The following is a 22,701-nucleotide window of genomic DNA, read 5'->3' as shown; positions in this document are numbered from 1 at the left end:
TATATATATATATATATATATATATATATATATATATATATATATTAAAAGAACGTTATTTTGAAAAAAAGTAATTTTTTCCTTCGTCGATACGTCGCATACGTCGATTTGTGCAATAAATACGAAAAGAGTAGCGTAATCATGTTAGCGTTTTGTCCGACATGACCTTTTAATGATCTCGCTTCTACGTTATCGACATTCTTGCTGTTTGTCATCCACTTTAGCATCCCTTTAATTGATACATCGACAGCGTCCAAGCGCGACGACACCTGGCCGAGTAGGTAATTTCGCGAAATAAGGAGGTGTCCAATTTGATCAAGGTGAACGTTTCATTCATCGACAGGCGCGCGTTCCGAATCGGCCGTGCGATTAATCGGCGCGCAATCCGCGTTGTAATAATACGTATAATTATCCGGCTCGCGCGACGCTCGCGTAATTAATCAGCCGTGCGTTATAAATCACAGCTTCCCGTCTTGTTCGCGTTCCCCCAAAACGATTCCTCTTCGGCGACCGAGGAGGAACGCTCCTCCCCCCACCTCCCCCTCGCCGATCCCGGTAAATTCGACGCCGTATAATGACGGCACCGGTAGCCGAAGTGACATATTTCGATTCCGGCACGATCGAGTACCCTACCTACCGTGTTGTCGCTGCCAAGGAGTACAGTGATGGATCGGCCGGTGGTGGAGGATCCCCGAGAGTATGTGGGAATACACCGCGCGAGGTGGCAGGCTCGATGTTAAGCCGCTGTCACGGCCACCAGCCAACGGCGACGGTGTATAACGATTCTCGCAAGAGCCGGGACGACGCGCTCTCGACGCGAACGAGCCGTGGCGAACAGCGCGCGCGTATCTAATCCTCATCCTCATCCTCATCCTACGGCATCTTTTCTTCTTCCGTGCCCTATCCTCGACGAGTTCGAAAACTCCCAACGACGTCTCCGAGACGCGCCGAAGTCCGAAGAAAAGAAATGCCGGGCGGATCGGGATCCAGGGAGAGTGATCGATCACCCGGCGAACTTGCGTGCGCCGAAGTGGAGGATAGAAATTTCAGCCGGGCCGTGCGATGGTCGGTCACGCGGGGGCCCGAAACGCCGACGCGAGGAGGAATCACGAGAAGAGGATTCTGTCGTTGTCGATTCCTTTTTTTTTCTTGTTTCTTCCTTTTCTATTTACAGACGTAGGGGGACTTATCGTTGGCTATTAATTCCAGATGCGTTCTTCCGTGAAGTGAATCAGTAAAAATATTTCTGACTAAAGCAGCAAAAGTTTGGCTTGATCAGTGAGTGTTCACTCGCTGATTTTTTCAATGAAAACTACCCCACTTTACCGCTCTATTCTACATCCCACTGATTTCGAGATCAGTAGAAGTAAAATTTCAAAATGTGTAATACATACGGGAAAAACACTTGGTTGGATTAATTAAATTTCGGGTGAAATATGTTCATCGGAAATCTTGTTAACTTGAACAGAATTTTGGTAATTTCGATCAGGAATTTCTAGCTCGTTCGTATCAGAAATTTGATTAATCCAATCTTTCTTTTTTCAAGCTTTCTTTTTACATGCACGAATTCGTTATGCCAAGTCCAACTTTCTGGGTTTGTGACGATGGAATGCGTCTCGCATGTAATGACACTGTCTGTGCTCGCAAAGTTCATCAATAATGGGAGTAGTCGTCGCCATTAGCTAATCCTTTCGTGATTTCACTGATTGCAATGCTACGCTTATAACTGAATCGCCAGTTGTAAATATAGCACTGAATCTCAGTGAAGAATATACTGATTATACTTTAGAGAAATAGATTTTAAATTTTCTTCATCTAACTCGTTTCGAGTGAACCGGCCCTGATATCTACTAATGTAGGATAAAACATCTAATTATTGACATTCCCTTAGTCATTGCCAAGTCTAGGAAATCTATTTTTTCATGCGACTAGCGTTTCAATTAAACGACTTGCTTACACTCAATTAATTCAGAAGAGAACCTCACTGAGAACTAAAACTGTCAGCAACCGCTATTGGTAAAAAAAACCAGACTTTTCTAGAGTACCAGGCTTTTTTGGAGCCAATGACCGAGGGGGATCAATAATTGGGTGTCAGTAGTTGGTTGTTTAGCCGCGGGACAGAATTCAGCCGCGCATAATTTTGGAACGGCGAGATATTATTAATGCGCGCGTTAGATTAAATAACTTGCAAATCGACCGAACCCTCAGCTAGACACAATGTCTCCGCGACGGCTGTGGTGAGCCACCGTCGCCGGAGGGAAGAGGTGAAAGAATTCGACCGACCTTTGCGAGCCTTACGTTACACGTCCTTCCAACTCCCGACGCCCAGTTGGATCGAACTGAGAGGGAGAACGATCTTTCCTCTCGCGGAGAACAATGCATTAACACCGATGCATGCGATGCATTATGCATGCGTGCGCCCTGGCTTTTCTCGAGCGCGGCCGATGGGAGTGTCGTCAAATCAACGCCCCATCCGTGTCGTTCACGCCTCGCGCGGCCTTCCAAATGCGATTTTCAATCGTAATTACGACACGTCGCGTGTACACGCGCGATCCTCTCTCGCGGCCTACCCTCTCGCCGCCGGGGCGACGAAACAAATGTCGCGGGAGTTTCACTCGATTCCCGAGGCCCCCGGTCCTTGATCCCGACGCCGTTCCCGTCGCCGCGCTGATGCACGAGCGAACTGATACCGACGGCCTGACACAGTCAAGGTCGAGAAGCGAACAAAGTGTCAAAAAGTGATGTACCACGCGGTAAGCATAAATTATTCACGAGACGCGCGCGCGCGCACGCACGGGGTACGCGGGAACGATGTGCACGCGAACGCCCGCGAAGGGGCCGTCGGTGGTTTCCTCGCGCAAAATTAAACCAAGACCGGACTTATTACCTATGCACCGCATTAAGGACGGTTGCACGAGACGTTTCACGGACGAATCGCGCGTGGGCGAAGTGTTTCGAGCCGTGTTTCAGGCGTATACTTCGTTTCAGATATCCGGTCGAGCGACTATCGACTCCTCCGACGTGTGTAAACGAGAACCCCTGCGCAAGAGAGAGAGAGAGAGAGAGAGAGAGAGAGAGAGAGAGAGCACGCGATTCGGTACGGCTCGTCGGTCGTCCGAATTACATAACAGCGATGTCCGGCTCGCTTATACGGGCATTCTTACAAGAATGACTTTGGAATATGTCGAATCTCATCTTACCCCGCGGGGGACGGCGCCTAAACGGTCAAATTACAACTCGGACAAGTTCTCTCGAGGCTGCACCGAGCCGCGCGAGGCTCCTCGATCATGGCCTCCTCTCTAGGTCTCTACGCGCGGGGAGGGAGATAGAAAGGAGGAGACTTTCGTGTAATAGGTATAAACTTTCTCCCGGCGAGAGCACTTTATTGCTCGCGTCGCTCGTTTATATTTTTCCGGCCCTGCGCGGAGGGTGGCCCTCTCACCGGCGAGACACGTACAACGAGTCAATCGCGCGGAAAGAAATTCGAAAATTATGCGCGACAAATTGCGGAGGGGACGCGCTGTCGTTACGTTTTCGGATCGATATGATCATAAAAAAAAAAGAATGTGTATCCTAATTTCGGAATTTGTTAATTTAACATACGGACCTGATTCAGCGTGCGGATGGCTGTGTGTGTGTGTGAAAACATTAAACATTAAATACGCGGCGTGAATCCTGAATTTCGCGTGTAAGATTTTCGCGTAAATCACGAGAAAGAGCGCGTCCACATCGAAGCGCGCCCGTCGAAGGATTTATTAGCGTATAATTTAAGGAGTTGATGTATGCGCGAGGAGGGAGAGGAGGGAGGGGAATGAACATTCTCTTTCTTAGATAAATTTAGATGACGCTGAGAAATCCCACGCGGAGGACCGTTCTCAGAGGTGGACACGTCTTCTCCCAAAGTGTCCCACGAAATAAAAACGTCACCGTCGTCCGAAACTGCTACCCGGGGGATCGTACCTCAATCGTGAGAGGCAAAACGAGACGGTGCATAACTCGACTTCGTGAGCGGAAGAAAAAAGACCAAGCAATCGCAGTTGTGCGTTCAAGCGCGAGCAAGCGATGCACATGATTTTTCACCATTCGACGTGCAGCGCGACGAGACGTTGCGGAAGAACGACGATTAGCTTGACATTAAACTGAAGAATTGAGGTCCTTCACCTCGCGAAATTCCCAGATTTGTATTCAGAATTAGATCCAATTTTTTCAACTGAATTATACATGTGACATTATACCTGTAATCGCGATTGACAATTGAGAAACTCTCATCTAACACTGAACTCAAATCTGAGCATCTCATTTGAGAGTAGTTTCAACTAACGACTGTTTATATGAACCTCAGAATTCGAATCTAAGTATCCCATTTGAGACAAGTAACAATTATCAATACGGGCTTGAGCAAAGCAACAAAACACAATGTAACAAAAGCCGACAAAGCAGCGACATTGTGCCGACCGCGCGAGGTCGGTGACTGTTCCGCGTCGAGGAGTATCCACGATCCATCGATCGACGCGGAGACGGGGTCCACATATGAGTTTCTCACGTGTCGCACGCATCGAGATTCCTTTCCCGGTTGCGCGTAGAGGGGGACGAGATGAGGAAGGAAGAAAAGGAGGAGATGGAGGAGGAGGCGGAGGAGGAGGAGGAGGAGGAGGAGGAGAAGGAGGGCGCCTCCTTCGTAACAAGGAACCCCCCGTGGACGAACTAATTCTCCCGGATGACTCGCGAGGCTACGGCCCTGCGGGGGTCTGAAACAATGCGCGAGAAACGGCCCTTAAGGCCCCGTAAGACTTACAAGCCGCCGACTACGGCGCGGCGTGCGCTCCTCTCCTCCGAAACTCGTCGGCTATTCGCTGAATCACCCTTCTGGATACCGTGCGAGATGCGTCTCGCGGGTGTAGCAATGTGTAGAAGCGGCCGCGGCCTGGAGCGAGCCATCGCCGGGCCCGGCGAGCTCAGGTGAGATCGTAGCGAAGCTCCAGCTCGCCGAGCGAATCCCGATAGTGACGCGTGCGAATAACCGCGGTCAGACGCGAATCTAACGAATGAAGGCCCGCGAGCGATTCTACTTATCCTCGAAATTTCCTCAAGTGAAATGCTCTTTACACGAAAAACAGCTAAGTCAATCGGAATGACTTTACTCGTACAGAATGAATGCTGCACTTGGAATCATCGAGTGAATATTTTCACGAGAGATTGAGGAGTGAATTTGATTCACTTTATCGTCACAAAAACAAATTCATTCCACTGTTGGGGGTATTAATTGATTAAAATTTTCCTTGACTAAAATAATTGGCAAATCGATAGCTAAAATTAATCAAAATCATATGTGAAATTATAAATAATTTTATCGATTGATGAAATTAATAATTAATCAAACTTTGATATTACTGATTATATACTAATTAACAACTGATTTTGTCGATCGATTAAATTATTCATAATATATGGCAATTGCTTCATTTTGATTGTTGATTTATTTTTTCTTTAACAAACATTTTTTTTACTGAAATAATTATAATTATTGATTAGTTTTGGACAAAGAACATTTCATCGATTAATTCCCAACACTGATGCATATTAATTGATTGAAATATTCAAAGTGATTTTGAGTGCCAATACCCTCTCTAAGTTTGAGTGAATATTCTCAAGTTTTAAGTGAATTACGCTCCAAGAAATTTAAACAACACTACTAAACACGACAGCCTGTTTGCATTAGTCGAGAGACTCGGAACGAGAATGAACGAAAACAAATTGACAATTCGAATTATTCAACTATGATATCATGAAAACTCTAAATTTCTTATTTTAACTTGAAAGTCTAATCTCCTCTATCACAAAAAATATTTTCTATTTGATGAAAAAGTCGATGTCTCACACAAAACGTACGCGGTTTGAGCGTCCTTGATCGTTATTCGTAGCCATCGCTAATTCCGCGTGTGGGAGAGTGGACTAAAGACACCTGCCCCATGCGGAGAAACGCATTGCCCTAATGGCCCACCTTGTAATTACCATTGTTCCTACGTGACCGCCTCTTATTGAAGATATCGCAAAAAAGGAGGAGCACGACGTGAACCGATCGAACGAACGAACGAACGAACAATTCCATTCCGAGCGAATTAAGGCGCCATTCCTTCGATTAGAATTGTCTTAAGAAGAAGAATACACGTAGAAAAGCGGAAAGGCAGATCAATGCGCGTACCTTCAGATAGATACACGGCTTTCACAGATCGAGAGAGCACACGGCGGATTAACCGGCCTAAAGACATGCGAAAAACAGCGAGAGAGGCGGCGAACTCGAAAACTGCCAGGAATGCTTGCGTCTTCTCGGGACTCCCGTCGATCGCCAAATGTCGAGGGTAAATTCGGGGTAACAAAGGGTGCCATTGAGGCCCGGAAACTCGATACGATACGCGATTCCGCCGCGTGACCGTTCAAGGTATTCTCGTCACGTAGAACGTGTATGCGCGTCGTACGAAGCTAATCGCGAACGAGGATCTAGCCGTTGCCCTCTCAGGGCCTCATCGGGGCCCAGTTTTCGCCGAAGCACCCATCGGCGACCGACCTTCGCTCGTATTTCGCCACACCGCGTTTTCGTCTCGCGCACGTCTTCTCGCGGCTGCGTCGTAGATCCTCGCAAGCCCGCGACGTTCAAGACATGAATCATGGACTTCACGACATGCCAGACATCAACCGGTGTGGCAGTTGCCATTCTTTCGATTCCTTCATCGTTTTCCTCGAATCAGACTGATATGTCTCACTTAATTTCTTTTTACTTCTTTTATTCCTCATTTAATTTCTTTTTAAGGCAACGATAATTTGAAGATAATTTCGACGATAATTTGGATGGTAATTTCATGGTGATCTTAATGGTAATCTCAAAGTAATTTTCTTTTCAAGAAAATTATGCAATCGACGACTCGATTATGCAACCGATGACGGATAACTCGGTCATCCACGTGATCGGGATTACTCTTCCACAATCAAAGGGAACGTGGGCATTTTATATTCGTGCGTACGCCGCGTTCTCGCTGTTCCTTTTGTCTCTCCTCTTTCTCCCGCATATATTGCTGCTGCTCCTCCTCTTCCTCCCTCTCTCTCTCTCTCTCTCTCTTTCCTTCTCGGAAGCTACGGAGATTTTGACGATAACGGGGTGGATCCGGCGGACTCGCTCGCCCCATCAACGATCCATAAATCCGACAATTTGTCCGGGCCGTCCACGGTGTTTTGATCGCGGCCGATTCGAATCTGAACGGGCCCCATCACCCCCGCACCGACCCCGGGCTTGATTCGGCATGAGGGGGGCCAACCGCGATCCTCGCATAATTATGCCGGACACGAATACATCGATATCGCCTGTCGCCAAGCGCGAAATTCGCCACCAGCGAATTTCCCGATCAAGAGGATCTCCTTATTGCGCGCGACTCTCTTCTATTCGGCCGCAAAGGCTTTGTGAATATAGACGCGAAGTGAGAGCCGGCGAGAGCACACGTGAATTTGTGGCGCCTATGCGTGAGAGGCAAAGTCAAATTTCTCTCTGCATATTGTCTCTATGTTTTATTTTGTCACCCGCGTGTCATCGTTCCCCCTTCCCGCCTGAGTCGAATTCCTCCCGCGCGAAAATAGCCAAGACGGGCGTCGCCAAGTTCGGCCACAAAAGCCGAAAGGTGAACCACGATCGTTTCGAGAACGCCCGGCGACACGGGGCGATGAGGAGAGGGAGAGAGGGAGAGAGAAAGACCCCCGAGACGTTATAAAGCGGTTCACGAAAATGGCGACTCGGCGACTCGGCAACCGCCCCGGCAACCTCAACCGCAGCCGCGAGATGCTGCGGCCCCTTTGTGGTGCCCCGTGTGGAATTCCAGCGTCGAAAAGCTACTCATAGAAGGCTGCTGGCTCATACGCGTCCCTCCGTTCCCTCCCCCTCCTGCGGCTCCCTCGTGTTTTATTGGGAGAGCCTCCGCGACATAGTCGGCGCGTTTTGACGGGCCCCCGCGGATCGCATACGAAATCAAGTGTCCGGGGCCGCAACGCGCGGCTCCGAGAGAGGTGCCTGAGTTTTATCGCTCGGTCCGCGACGGGTCCCGGCGACCATGTAAATTATGCGTCACTTTCGGCTACCTCGTTAGACATCAATTTCCGTCATCCTGTCGTTCGTGTGTCTTTTCTCGGTAAAACGACTGCGGTCCGCCGCGACACTGTTTCGCAACCGGTTCAAATCTCAGGGTCGAAAAGAGGCCGCAGAGAAACATTAACCGACCAACTAAAACTGCCACTAATGGCCGCGACTAATCGATCCAAGGGATTTCTTTGAACGCTATCAGCTCGTATTATATGCGAAAAGAATCTCTCTGATAAACACACTCATCCTCTAACACACTGAAAGAAAAACTATCTGAGAAGTAGCAAACATTTATTTGGTGGATACACAACGCAGCACATATTTACTTGTACTAATATACTAATATAAAATATTAATTACTAATACTAGTACTAATTATTAATATAAAATATTTTTTAAATAAGAAAATATATTTTTTCTCAGAATCTTAAGAAAACCTTAGTTTTTCATGAAAAAGCAATGATTTATTCTGCTTAAACAAAAGAATTTAGATCTAAGTAAATGTGCTTTTAGTGCCCACCAAATAAATATTTACTAATCTTCAGATATTCTCTCTCATACAAGTAAACCTCGGGAAACATCAGACGCTGATTTGTCTCCAATTTTTTACAGTAACTTTTTACGTCAAAGTATAAATAAATCTGTTTTCATGTTTAACCCAAATTAATTTTTCCAATTTTTTCGAAACTTTTTTTGCATACTGTTTTATATATATTTAAAAAACAGTATTTCTTCCTCTTTATACACTGACATAAAAAACGGTTGCAAAATTATAAGACAAATCGGCATCTTACCCGAGCTTTATTAGCCAGTATAAACGCGTAACATGCAGAAGTAAGATCCTCCTCGTGAAACAAAGCTCCCAGAAAACAGTATATTAAAATGACATAAATAGACGTTACAAACATAACCAAGAGAAGACGAGGCCTCCCGCGGACTCTAATGATCGTCGAGATGAGAAACCGAACGATCACGACTCTATACTCGACGAATTCGAGAATTTCGCAACGATGATCGTTAGGATCGGGAAGCAGCGGGGTCCTCCGCGGCAGAACGCCGGCCGATCCATAAAACGCGCGTGTATTATTCACGTGGCTTCCGTGGCCTTGGGAAATGCTTGAGCCAGCGCGCGATAATGCGCGCGCTAACGACTTTATCGCGTTATTCCCCGGGCCTGCAAGCTCGCGCGGCTCTGCAAGCAAACGAGGAAGGAATTATCGATCCCGCGCGCGCGCGCGTACGACCACCACGGCGTTGGAGCACCCGATGGCGCGCGCGATAAATCTTCATAGTTCCTTCTGACACGTTTCACGTGGCCGTAAGCGTTATCTTCGCCGCATGAAATATGTCGGAAACGCTTTTCTTTCGCCGCGAATATCGCAAGCTCACGCTCGCGGGCCCGCGCGCACGCTTCGGGCACGGCACATTCGCGAAACGGCGAGGAAAGAGAGGAGACGACGAGGAGGGTCGGGGAGAGTGTGAGAAAAGAGACGACAGGATTATATGCGGCACGTCTATCCGGCGAGACTGATCGATAGCACATTAGTAATAACTTCATTTCGTTCGCGTACAAACACGAGGACGACGCACGACATCGCGTGTCGCCCTTTCGGCCTTCGTTATATTCAGCGCGCGGACGTTTTTATTTAATATAGAGCCAACTCTCTCCCTCTCTCTATCGCGCGCGCCTGTCTCCCTTCTATTTCGGCCTGGTGACTCTGATCATTATCAGATACATTGCGCCTTGAGCAATGTCTACAATGAGAACTTAAGCCATAAGCTTTAAGCCTTAAATCATAAGAAACTAGCTAATTACAGTCAAATATAAGATAATCGACTATGATTAGTCAATTTCTTACGGCTTAAAGTTTGAGTCTTACACTGAGAAAAAAATTTACTAAATTTCAAAAAACGTTTGTTTGGATAGTACTGCGAAGACATTTGTTTAAATTAAATAATTATTTTCTAAAATTAAAGAAACAAATTTATATTTAAAACTTCTTTACTTAATTTTAGAAAATAATTACTTAATTTAAACAAATATCTTCACAGTACTACAAACGTTCTTTGAAATTTAGTAAATTTTTTTCTCAGTGTAAATTATGGCTTAAATTCTTATTGTACAAACACCGCTTTACGTAAGACGAAGTTCGCGATTTGAAGGAACGTCCGCAATAATTTAATATATATACATATAATGCGCAGCGCAACTCGTGCTCACCCTATCGCGTTACCCGGAGACTTACGCGCGGCGATGCCCGACGCAAAAATTTAAATGCGCGCCACCTGGATACACGCACCCTGACGAAACGCGGAATAACGTTCGCATGGCCGATTATAACTCGCGTGAATGTTTTTCCGTTCGAATTTTCGCCCCTCACCAAATCCCTGCCCGTGACGTGAATCTCGTCCTGCAAGAGTCGCGGCAACAGGATGCGCTCTCTCTCTCTCTCTCTCTCTCTCTCTCTCTCTCTCTCAGCGCGCGGGTTCCGAACGGCGGCGGGAGCGAACGTTTAATATATAAATATGTAAATAATGCGCTGCCGCGAGTATTTCTCATGCGGTCGGGACCAACCGGTGGCGGCTAACTTATGGCAGGGACCAGGAAGACCGGCCTCGGTTTGGTCATCCATAATGGTGTTCCTCGCTGCGAATCTATCGTCACGTTTTAAGTTGCGCCCGAGCGTATATACACACGAGTTACGCTCCCCGGCAATAAACGTCCCGAGCCACTTAGTACCTCATCCGGCTGATACCCGACGGTCTTCACGGGGTTCCACGCCGGCGCGTATTAATATCGGCGTCTTTCGAGGATACTTCGAGATACACTCCAAAGTGACTCTATCACGCCGCTACTTTCTATCGTATAAATTGAAACTTGTTGCGGCTCCAATGCCTGGACACTGCACAGAGAAAAATATTTGAAAATTTATTTGTGAGTTATAAAAAGTTTATTTCTGTGAATAAACTTAATGTCCCGCAAGTGAGTTTTCAAGTCTTCTTTTCTCAGTGTAATAACACCGCACTAAAATATTCTAATATATAACATATTTCCCAGAAATAAACCTTATTTCTCAAAAAATGAACTTTATATTTTACGAATAAATTTTCAAAATTTTTTTCTCGCGCTATGATCTCTAGCTCTAGACATTCTTATTATTTTAATTTATATATACATATATATATGTTCTATATTGAAAATTTAAATATTCGTATTTAAAGAGCATAAGAATGTCCAGAGTTAGATACTAATGTTATTAGTCTAGGCATTGGTACTTTTACCTTAATCGGCTACACGGACAAAAAACTTGGATACATTAACGTGAAGTTTGGTTGTAGTGAACGAATCAACGCACGTTGCTTGAACGAAACGAAATTTCTGCTTTCCAGAACCAAATTTGAGGATCTTAAGAAATTCTGTGTCCTTCAACTAAAATGCGTTGTATTTCGTTCATAAAACCTCACATTAATACAATCTTTTTCTCCGTGTAATTCAACGTTTCTACTTTGCAATTCGCTGCTTCTGTTTTTAATTATTTCGCGTTATCGTTTGGCCCGCAGAAACCATCGTTTCCAGCGGCGCGATATCGATCATAGAGGGTCCGGCTGGCAAGAGAACGACGTGCTGTCAAAGGAGACTTTTCAGTTCAACGTGGAGTTTCGCGCAAATCAGGGCAGCGACGATATCCTCGTTCCGTCAAAACCCGACACTTTGCCCATCGAACGTGACTGATAAGCCGCTAAAACTTCAAGTCTCGCGTGAGCGGGCGACTCGCGTGACGTTGTTCGCGAGCACCACTGTCCGGCCCTGACCTGTTCTTAGGCTCGACACGGGTTTCGATCGGGCTTTTAGCCAATGAAAGCGCACCGTTAAATACCATAAAGAGCAGCTTATCGTATTCATGTAGCCTTCGCCTGAAACGAATTGATACCCCGATAATTTTGCGGCGAAAACACCCGTTCCAAATTCGTATATAATCGGAACTCTCTCATTTACTTCTCTTTTTCCCAAAATCACTAATGCCCGAAAAGCAGCACGGCTCGAGAATAACAGCGGAAACAGATCGAGACAATTTCTACATGCGACTCTCAGCCTCCGAAGAGGAACGTGGAGGCATCGACGACGGCGGTTGACAATAGTTTAGCCAGCGGCCAGACTGTTCGGCGTGCTCGAAGAGCCTGAGGGTCCGTCACAATAAAAGCTCTTCGACAGTGGATGTGACAAAAATGAATTGTTATATTGTTTTAACAAATGAAGGGGGAGAGAGAGAGAGAGAGAGAGAGAGAGAGAGAAAGATAGAGACAAAGAGGAGAGACAAGGAGAGAAAAAGAGAGGAAGAAAGAGAAAAGCCGCGCCGCGCCGCCAGGACGAAGTGAGCGGCCGTTCTCCTTTTTTTCTCCCCTTCGTCCCGCGGCCTCCTCGCTGTATTATGTATCTGGACCCGCTCCACCCAAGCCACCCCGATCTCCTCCTCCTTCGCCACCTCTCTTTCTCTTCCCCTCGCTGCCGCCCTGCACCCATCCTGCGATCCTCCGGCTGGTTTTGCGGAGCGCGCGCGAAGCACGTGTTTTGCCAGTTCCTATTGTTTCCTGTATGATAAATGACCGCGTGGACCGCTCTCGCCGACTACGGCCACGTCGCTCGCATACGCCTCGTTTCGGCCCTCCGATGGGTCGATAGATCGCGAGGGAGGAGGCGCTGCGAGGCTCGCGGAGGCACCTTCGGCGCGCGCGGATGGAGAGGCACCCTCGAGAGGGCACGCCGCTGGAAACGGCAATTACGAGGGCAACGTGACGGAGCCCCCGTGCGGCGTACTGCTCGGGGGTGGAAGGACTGTTTTCCAGATGAATTATCATCTCTCGTCTACGCCGACAGAACATCATAGCTTTTTTCCATGCTTTTTTTTCAATTTTACCGTGTTTTTAATAGGAGCAGGCTGTCAGTAAAAGCTATCCTGCTGAGCAGCATTTACACGCCATTTTTAACGGTCTTCCGATCGTAACGCGCGACCTATATCGTCGCGCGGAATCTCTAATTAATCAATATTGCATAACTCTTATCGCTCCGGCGCTAAAAATTATTTCCCCGATAACGCGTTTACGACACCTGCAAAATCTTTCAATTCGCAATCGCTACAACGGCTTTTTATAAAAGAAAAGAATATTTTTTTCATCTCAGAGGATATTCTAAAACCTATGAAAAGAAGGAAATATTTTTATTCCATGAGAAAATCCGTTAAAAGTGACGGAAAAATCTTCTTGTATGGAGACTTGTATGGATAACTTTTTCGGTGCATCGATAGCATTTGTTAACAACGTCCTCTGGTAGGGATAAATCTTCTAGATTCATCATTCACGGAGAAACAATGCAGTTGAATCAATAGAACTGATCCATTTCCATGCCGTTAGTCAATCAAGCGCTTCGTGATTGGAATAGATTTCTTTGATTTAATAGCAATGTCATATTGAAACGAATACTCGTGTTATTAAAACAGATACATCGCGCACTGTTTTAATAACTCGAGTATATTAGTTTCAATAACGTTGCTGATGAATCTAGAAGATTTATCCCGACCAGAGGACGTTGTTAACAAATGCTATCGATGCACCGAAAAAGTTATCCATACAAGTCTCCACATAAGATTTTTCCGTCACTCTTAATGGATTTTCTCATGCAAAAAAGGATTTTTCCGTCATTCTTAATGGATTTTCTCATGAAAAAAAGGATTGGATGAATTAACCAAATATCTGATCGAATATGAACGATCCAGAAATTCTGATTGAAATAACCTGAATTCTGTTTAAGTTAACAAGATTTTTTGTTGACTTAAACAGAATTCGGATTACTTCAATCGGAATTTCTGGATCGTTCATATTTGACCAGATATTTGGTTAATTCAACCAAACTTTTTTTCGTGTGGAATAAAAATATTTCCTTCTTTCCGTAGGTTTTATAGAATATCCTCTGAAATGAAAAAAATATTCTTTTCGTTGTCAAAAAGTCATTGTAACGATTGCGAATTGAGAGATTTTGCAGGTGTCGTAAGCGCGCTATCGGGGAAGTAATTTTTAGCGCCGGAGCGATAAGAGTTATGCAATATTGATTAATTAGAGATTCCGCGTGACGATATAGGTCGCGCGTTGCGATCGGAAGACCGTTAAAAAGGACGTGCATTATCCTATCGAATGGAACGTCAGCGTAGCTCGTCGTTTTAACGCGACGTCACGCGAAAAGGCAATCTACCGGCCGTTTCAGAAAAATACGCTTCGCTCGAGGTAATAACTGATCGATTATATAAACGCGTCGCTATGTAATTAGAATTGCGCGGTTGCGAAGATAACCGCAAAGTGAAGTGTTCAGCGAGATATGATATATTAGAGTTATTATAATATCTAATAATACACGATATGATTTCTTATAAATTTCAAAATTTTCATTAATTATTTTTTTATACTCAATAACTATAGGGAAAACAGACTTGTCAATCTTCAGCATGCAGGTTTCAAGTAGCAGTTAACCCTTAGGCTGGAGCCTCAGGAGGGCCTCAAGAATAGTTCTTGTACAACATCTTTTGAGAAAAATTTTTGTTAAAGAATACTAGAAATTGTGTATACATTTAGATATTACTTAATGCTTTTTGTCATATTTTTTTTATCTAATAAGAACAAAATGGAATCGGTCAACCACTCCACGCCGTAATTAACGTTGATAAAAGTAACGTGGTCTAAGAATTAAAATCGCTGGATTCAATAGAAATTAAGTAAATTCGGGTAAACTCACTCACCGAAAGAAGAGATGCGTCGATCAGGAGAAACGCTGATAAGAAGAGACACTGATAGGCAGAGGCTTTCGAGGGTTGTAAACCTCAATTGAAGCTTTACCTCTATTGAAGCTTTAGCTTGTACATAGAATAAATGTATTTTATAGAATTCAAGGTTCCACATAGGGTTAAAATTTCGACTCGGAAATGAGTATCAATATCGTCAAAATAGGTTTCACCTAGATTGTAGATTATCTAAGTAGACTCAAACTATTTTTAAGCGTCAAAGTAGCGTCAAAATGACAAGGTAGAGTTAAAGGTTCAAAAAAGAAGTTAATGAGTATGAATATCGTCAAAGTAGGTTTTATCTAGGCTATAAACCGTCTAAGTAGACGCCAACTATCCTTAACCTTCTAACCATGTTCGTTTCGGGTATACTTTGGCCATGTTCAGAGTCTAAGGTCTGGTTGCACCAACATTATTTTGGCTTTAAGCGAAACTTAAAAAAAAAAATATATATATATATACAGGGTGTCTCACACTCTCCTCCGGGCATTTTGTGGGGACGTAGAACAGATTGAGGTGAACATAAAAGTCCTATACCGTTTTGCGATATTCGCAATAATTATCGAGATATTAATTGTAGAAAACTTGTAAATGATCATGCAGAATATGGTAAATGAGTTATAGTAGCGACGACTGCCATCATGTACTTATACTTTAGATCAAATTGAACAAAAAAGTCCTCTACCATTTTCTAAATAATTACATAGATTTTTAATTAATAATTAAAGATTATTGCATGATTTTGCATGATAACACACTCATCTTCTTTAATTAATAATTAAAAATCTATGTGATTATTTGCAAAATGATAGAGGACTTTTTTGTTCAATTTGACCTAAAATATAAGTACACGATGGCAGTCGTCGCTATTATAACTCATTTATCATATCTTGCATGATCATTCACAAATTTTCTACAATTAATATCTCGATAATTATTGCAAATATCGTAAAAGAGTATAGGACTTTTATGTTCACCTCAATCTGTTCTACGTCCCCACAAAATGCCCGGAGGAGAGTGTGAGACACCCTGTATATATATATCTTTATCTTTCTTTCTAAATAAATAAAGACAGACACATATTTAAGTCTCACTTAAAATCAAAATAACGTTGGTGCTAAATAGACCCAATGGTGAAAACTCACTATTTATTTGACATATATGTATTTTTCTATATCTTTTATTTTAGCCTTATATAAAATAATTTAGTGCAATATGTACTGACTTTTTCTAAAATAACTCGAAAAATCGCGAAGTATCACATTTGTATTTAAAATATTACAAAAACTCTGTGAACTTTGAAACTGCTCCGGATCAAAAAAGATCCAGAGCATGGCTAGAAGGTTAAGAGCGTCAAAATTTAGCACCAAAATTTTGCCTCGGGATCAGCCACGGGTCATCGAACACAAGTGCGCGATTTTTCAGGTGAATTTACAGAAAACCGCGTGTGTAAGTTCGTTAATCGGGTCAATCGGAGCCGAGGCGAGCCGGGCCTTCCGTCGTCCGCGGATATCATCACTCGCGATAACGTTGCGCGCTCTTTTTCTTCTCGTGATTGACCAACGGCGCAACGGCCGTTGTTGGGTGCTGCTACTGCAGCGGGGAGTCCGTAAAGACCCCGCCGGTGCTGAGGCACAGAGGCCGCATAAACCACGCCGTTATGTATATATATGTAAGTTGGTAGCTTCTGAAATCCGTGGCTGATGCGGGAGCGATAGTGTTGGGACGCCCAGCGGGCAGTCCCAGCTACCACGGCACCCAAGGATCTATGGTCGTGACGAGAATCCACGGACCATTACAAGCCGATGGACGTACGCGCTTCGAGATTCACTTCTGGCCGCGAGGTAGAAGGAGAAGACACTCCCGACGGCGGGAATATTACGGCGAATCCGAAAATATACTCCCTCGGCTCGCTCCCGACGCCGAATCAGAGAGTACTTGTAATACATATGGGATTTTTAAGTTTTATATTTTAACAAGAAACACCTGAGTCGAAATTTTAATGATACAATTTACTTCTACTTTGTTTCTGATAACGTCCGAAATTTTCCTTTTCACTTTTTTTAGCGTTAAAATAGGTATTGAATGAAATAGTAAGGCTGAAAGTAGGGTCAAAATTTCGACTCGGGTACCTAAGTTCCCAGGAGAGAGTTCCGATTATATACTTGGGTATTCCAAGTCGAAACTTTGATCCTATGTTGAACCTTGAATTCTATATCGCAGTAGGAGCTAAGATAGCAAAGTAGGTTTAATTCTAATGATATAATTTACTCTTACTTTGATGATAATTTACTCCTACCCTGATGATGTCTGAAATTTCCGCTTTCGCTTTCTTTAGCGTCAAGATAGGTTGTATAATAGATCTTAGGAAGCAAAGTAGTTCAGTTGCGAACCTCTATTGAAGCTTTAGCTCTTACATACATGTATTTTATAGAAATATTTAAAAAATTTAATAAACAACGAAACAGCAATGTCAAATAGCATACAAAATATATATTTGTTACATATATTTCAGACATTATCAGGTTTAAAGTAAAAGTAAATTATTAGAATTAAACCTACTTTGCTATCTTAGCTCCTACTGTAGAATTCAAGGTTCAACATAGGGTCAAAATTTCGACTCGGAAATGAGTGTCAATATCGTCAAAATAGATTTCACCTAGGTTGTAGTTTATCTAAGTAGACTCAAGCTATTTTTAAGAGCGTCAAAGTAGTTGTCAAAATTTTGACAAGGTAGAATTAAAGGTTCAAAAAAGAAGTTAATGAGTATCAATATCGTCAAAGTAGGTTTTACCTAGGATACAAACCGTCTAAGGCGCAAACTATCCTTAAGAGCGTCAAAGTAGCATCAAAATTTCGACTCGGGTAAGTTAAATAGAATCAAAATAAGTTGATGTAAGTTGTTGATATAAGAACATGGTCAAAATTTCAGAGTACCAAACATGTATCTTGTATGTAAAAAAAATTAAAATCTTCAGATTAAAACGTCATTATATGACATTTAAATCTGAAGATTTTAATTTTCTCTATACAAGATCCGTGTTTAGGCTCTTAAATATCCTTCTTTTATCCTTTTATATTTTTTTATCTTTCGTATTTCTATGTCGGTCACTCTATGCGCGTGATAAAAATATAAGTGCAATCTGATCAGATCATAAGAGACACAACGTTGCTGAATTTCATGATTTGATATACTTAAAGCTGTTGCGCAAAGTTCAATCGGTCTATCCGGGTAAGTCCGCGTCGTGTAGTCTTCTCCGTGGATCACGATGCGACCAACTAATGGCGACGGTTTTTCTCCGCCGTCAACGCGGATTCTCACGGGCGAAGGCATCCGTTTATCGCGATTAAATCCGCGAGCGAGAAAATCACGTCGGAGCTGTCGGGAAAAAGTCAATTCACTGTCACGCCACTAATACGCTCTCTCGTGTGTTCGAAGATACACACCGTTCCCTCCCCCGGACTCGCATCGACGTCGCGCATCACCGTGAGAACGCGGATCACTCCGCGTGCTTTACGAGCGCGCATAAATTTAATGGGATTTAAAGCGGGGGCGATATTTAGTCGGCATAACGTCGAGTCTCGACAGCCACCCTCGGTCATCCTTATCTGCGCGGCCGCATCTGCCATCAGCGGCAAGAAAAATGGCCCCGCCTCGATAATCAAAGACGGTAGCCAGCAGCACACGTGGGATCGCTGACCGGGTTTCGCGTGGAAAGAGGAGAGAAGAAAAAAAGGGTAAAACAGAGAGAAGGAGGAAGAAAAAAAGAGAGGAGAGGAAGAGAAAAGCCGGAGTCGAAGATCGCGCGAATCGGGGGATGCTGGAAACGCCGCGAACGCACGGCATCATTCATAATCGCGCGTGCCAATGCCGTGACTTCTTCCTCCTCTTCTTCTTCCCTCCTGGGATCGACCTCGCGCGTTTCCGAAGATATATCGAGAACGGATAACTAGAATCGTACGGCCCCTCGCTGCGATACGGCGAGGGAAAGGGCGCGGGGGGAAGGGAGGGAATCGCCATCGCGCGGTCGGTGACGAGAGCGCGCGAGGATTCAACCCACGTACCTGGGAATGGATATACCCCATAAAGCAAGCGTGTTATCGCATCGTCATTGTACCGGGCTTCCTCGTTTCGTTCCAGATGCGCCGCTTACGCGCTGCCGCGAGAAAAAAGAAACGGCCGGGCCGTTTAAGGAAACGCGAAATTCGTGCCGACGCGCTCTCTGTTGTGTTATTGTTGTCGCTGTTGTTGTCGTTATTACGAACGCGTCGTTTCCACGACGGTCGGCTGATTTCGTCGTGCGTGTGTGCGTCGGGGACACACGTGTGTACACGCGTGCGGATTATCACCGTGTGTTAAAATTTATAATGCGCCTCGTAAATCACCCGGTGTTAGCGACGTGTATATATGTGTAACAATGCATTGCGATGATTGCGCCATCGTGTGTAATATATTGTGCGATTTATTAACATCGCAGTAGAATTAAAACGTAAGCCCGTTGAAGCCATTAGCGTCTCGTTTAACGACTCGCCCCGGCACTTGTTGATGCTTAAATTTTTTGTCCACTGTGTATCGACAAAGAGGGAAAGATACATAGGACCTACGAGTGGTTACGAGTACACATTGGGGGAGGCGGAGGAGGCATGAGCTCCTTAGTCCCTAAGGATTAAAGAGAATTCGCGCTTTGGTGGAGAAGTAAAAACAGAAAGGCAAAAGCCAATCGGGACTCGCGCCAGCGGCTAGGTGGACAGTCGACAGTTTCCGCTTTTTTACCAGCGCGAATTCTCCGTTAAGCCTAAGTTACAATGCACCCTTTGCTTCCTATTTCTTGTTCTCTGTCTTTTTCTGACTTAAAAGACTTAAGGTTTGAAAGAGATAAGGAAAAAGAAACAGGAAGCAAAGGGCACATTGCAAATCAAGTTTTAGGGGAAGTGACTAGTCGAAGCGACGAAATGATTGGCACGTCGTCGCGGAGCCCGAAAAATCATCGGTACCGCGAGGGTAATAATATCCGTAGGTCCCCCCGATCTCGCCGGGGTTAGACACGATAAATCTGGAGGGGAATTAATTGCCGTTTGGTCCTGTCCGGTCCGGGTCCAGTCCGGGTCCCATGCACCTCTCTTTCTCTCTCTCTCTCTTTCTCTCTTTCCCGCTGTCTCTTCCTCCCTCTCTGCCGCCCTCACTCACTCTCTCGCTCTCTCTTTTTCTCACTCTTCCGAGAGAGAGAGAGAGAGAGAGAGAGAGAGAGAGAGAGAGAGAGAGATCGCCAGGTTCCAACCTCACATTCTGCGTCCCCTTCCCGAGACCCACCTCACCTCCGACTGGTTGACATCCTACAAATAAAATCAGCTGCAGGAATGCCCGCGACGACACGGGGCCTGTGGGACCTCTCGGAGGCAGCCCTTCTCCCCGTCACCCACCCCGTCTATCTCGGAGCGAAGCGAGCTCGGCGACGAGCGGCAAGAGGGAGAGCTCGATCTGGACGTACGCAAGTGGGACGAGGACTACCCTGGGACCCCACGGCATGAGACGTAATATATGGTAGCCTTAAGACAACGGTTTGGTATATCTTTGGTATACCTGAATATCCCCGTGTCCCGTACTCCACCTTTGCTCGCACCCACTCCACCCTGAGACACTCGGCCGGCGTGTGCGTGCCGCGACGCGGCTATACTGTTCCCTACGTGAAGTGTGTGTGTGTGTGTGTGTGTGTGTGTTTGTGTGTGCATCTACCTGCTTGCATGTGCTGGCCGGAGGAGACACGGCGCAGCTCGTTGCAACCGCGGCCGCACCTGGGCCCGAACCGCGGCGTTCGTGGTTTATTTAATTGTCGCTCTCCGCCGGATCGGAGCGTGGCCGCTTGTACGAGCCCTTCTCGAGCCAATGAGTTGCGTAACCCCCGGAGTTGGAAACGCCTCGACACGAGACGTCGGGAGACGTCCACTCATGAGATCTACACCGACAATTTAGATTTTGAACATGAGGGTAGCTAACGTCACTGTTTCACAGATCGAGGTAAATGAAGGGTCGTAATGATCATTAAATCTTAAGTATCTCCTCGTCTTCAGTCGCGAAAATTTCATTTCGTGAGAACCGAATTTGCACGCATTTTTGATAAGAGAGAAACGAATGTGAGAAATCGAGAAGATCTGGTCGTCGCGAGAGCGGAGCTACGCATAATTGTGAAGAAGGCCAGGGGACGCGGGAGGTAGCGCGGGGGACACGCGTGAAACAAAAGGGGCGCCCCTCGTCGCACCGGCACGACGCGACGGATAACGCGAATAAAAAGAAGAATCGCAGGCGGGCGGAATGTTGTTCGCCCGCGGAGTTTGTCACCGTGGAACGCTACGTTATACCATTAAGGCCGCCTGAAATAGAAGCGGCGGTCAGCTCGAGTTTTACGTGCCACATTTGCCACGAGGCTGTGCGCTCCGAGTCCGCAGGGTGATTTACTACGTAGTAGTTGGTCGAATCGCGCGGAGTCGACGGTGTGCGCCATCGGCGCCCGCGGCGAAATTTGCAGGCATCTTCAAGTCGATATCGACGAACCGTAACGAATATCGAGTGCAAAATGGTTATAGGAAGGACAATGGATCAATTTTGGTTCAAGGAGTATGAGAGACAGCGGCTACCGAAGTAAGTTGATAAAATCGATTATTTTTACTATTCTTTAAGTTAGATTTCAAAGTCGATCAAGCGAGGATTTCAAAGCTGTTTTTGACACATTTAAAAATCTTGCTCATTTAATTCTGTAATTTGTTACAGTATCCACCGTAATACATTTTTTTTTATTTTTCAGATATTTTTTCTCTCAGTGTAGTATCCTTTCTGCAAACAACAAAAAGACAGCAATATTCCTTCGATTGAGGCCTCTATACATGAGAATATATTAATTGAACATTATGTATCACAAAGTATCATAACAACTGTATAGATGGACACAGACATGGACAATAGCAATTTTTAATTCGATGTTTATTTTATAGCTTCCATTCACATTGATTTTTTGTCTAGTCATAAAAGATATGGTGGTCGTAGCAATCATGACAGTTAACCCCGCGCACCGTTAATGATATGCGCAGAAGAACGTCCGTAATCAACAATTAACCGCACCGCTCATCTTCTCCGCCGTTGATCGACCGTCGCGGTCGACGAAGTCAATTAACCGACGAGTACCTGGGACGTAAATTGATCGCGGCGAAATCGAGCGCTGCTAAAAACGGACGAGGCGAAGCGACTCTAGTCCCGGCAGGAAAGTCGTACCGAGAGCCGCGGCAGTTGGCATTCGCGGCGGGTTTCTTCCGACAGGATTCCCTCCGTTTTCGCCGGACGCGGCAAAAAATCCATCATACGGCGGCGAGACGTGGTGCCGACATGCCACACATCCAATTATCATAAAACGCCCCAGATGCTGGGCCGCTAAACCGACGCGCCTCTCCCTCTCCCTCTTTCTCTCTCTCTCTCTCTCTCTCTCTCTCTCTCTCTCTCTCTCTCTTCCTTTTTCTCTCTATTTCTCTCTTTCTCTCTTTCTCTCTCTCCTTCTCTCCGCTCTCTGGAGTCGAGGGAGAGAGACCATAAATTCTGCGTGCGTCCAAACGATACGTCCCTGTCGGAGACGCGGACCGGACTTTATTCCTGATTCCTTCGGTGGAAGAACACGGGTTTTAGGTGATCAGACGGGGAGCGATTCGATCGAGCTGATGGATTGACTCGGTGCGCCGTGTTAACGAACACGGTGGTCCCCGCGCGCG

The sequence above is a fragment of the Odontomachus brunneus genome, unplaced genomic scaffold, assembly GCF_010583005.1.
Source record: "Odontomachus brunneus isolate Ranch 3 - 2012 unplaced genomic scaffold, Obru_v1 Obru_scaffold_166, whole genome shotgun sequence".
Classification (NCBI taxonomy): domain Eukaryota; kingdom Metazoa; phylum Arthropoda; class Insecta; order Hymenoptera; family Formicidae; genus Odontomachus; species Odontomachus brunneus.
Note: the sequence above shows the minus strand (reverse complement) of the source record.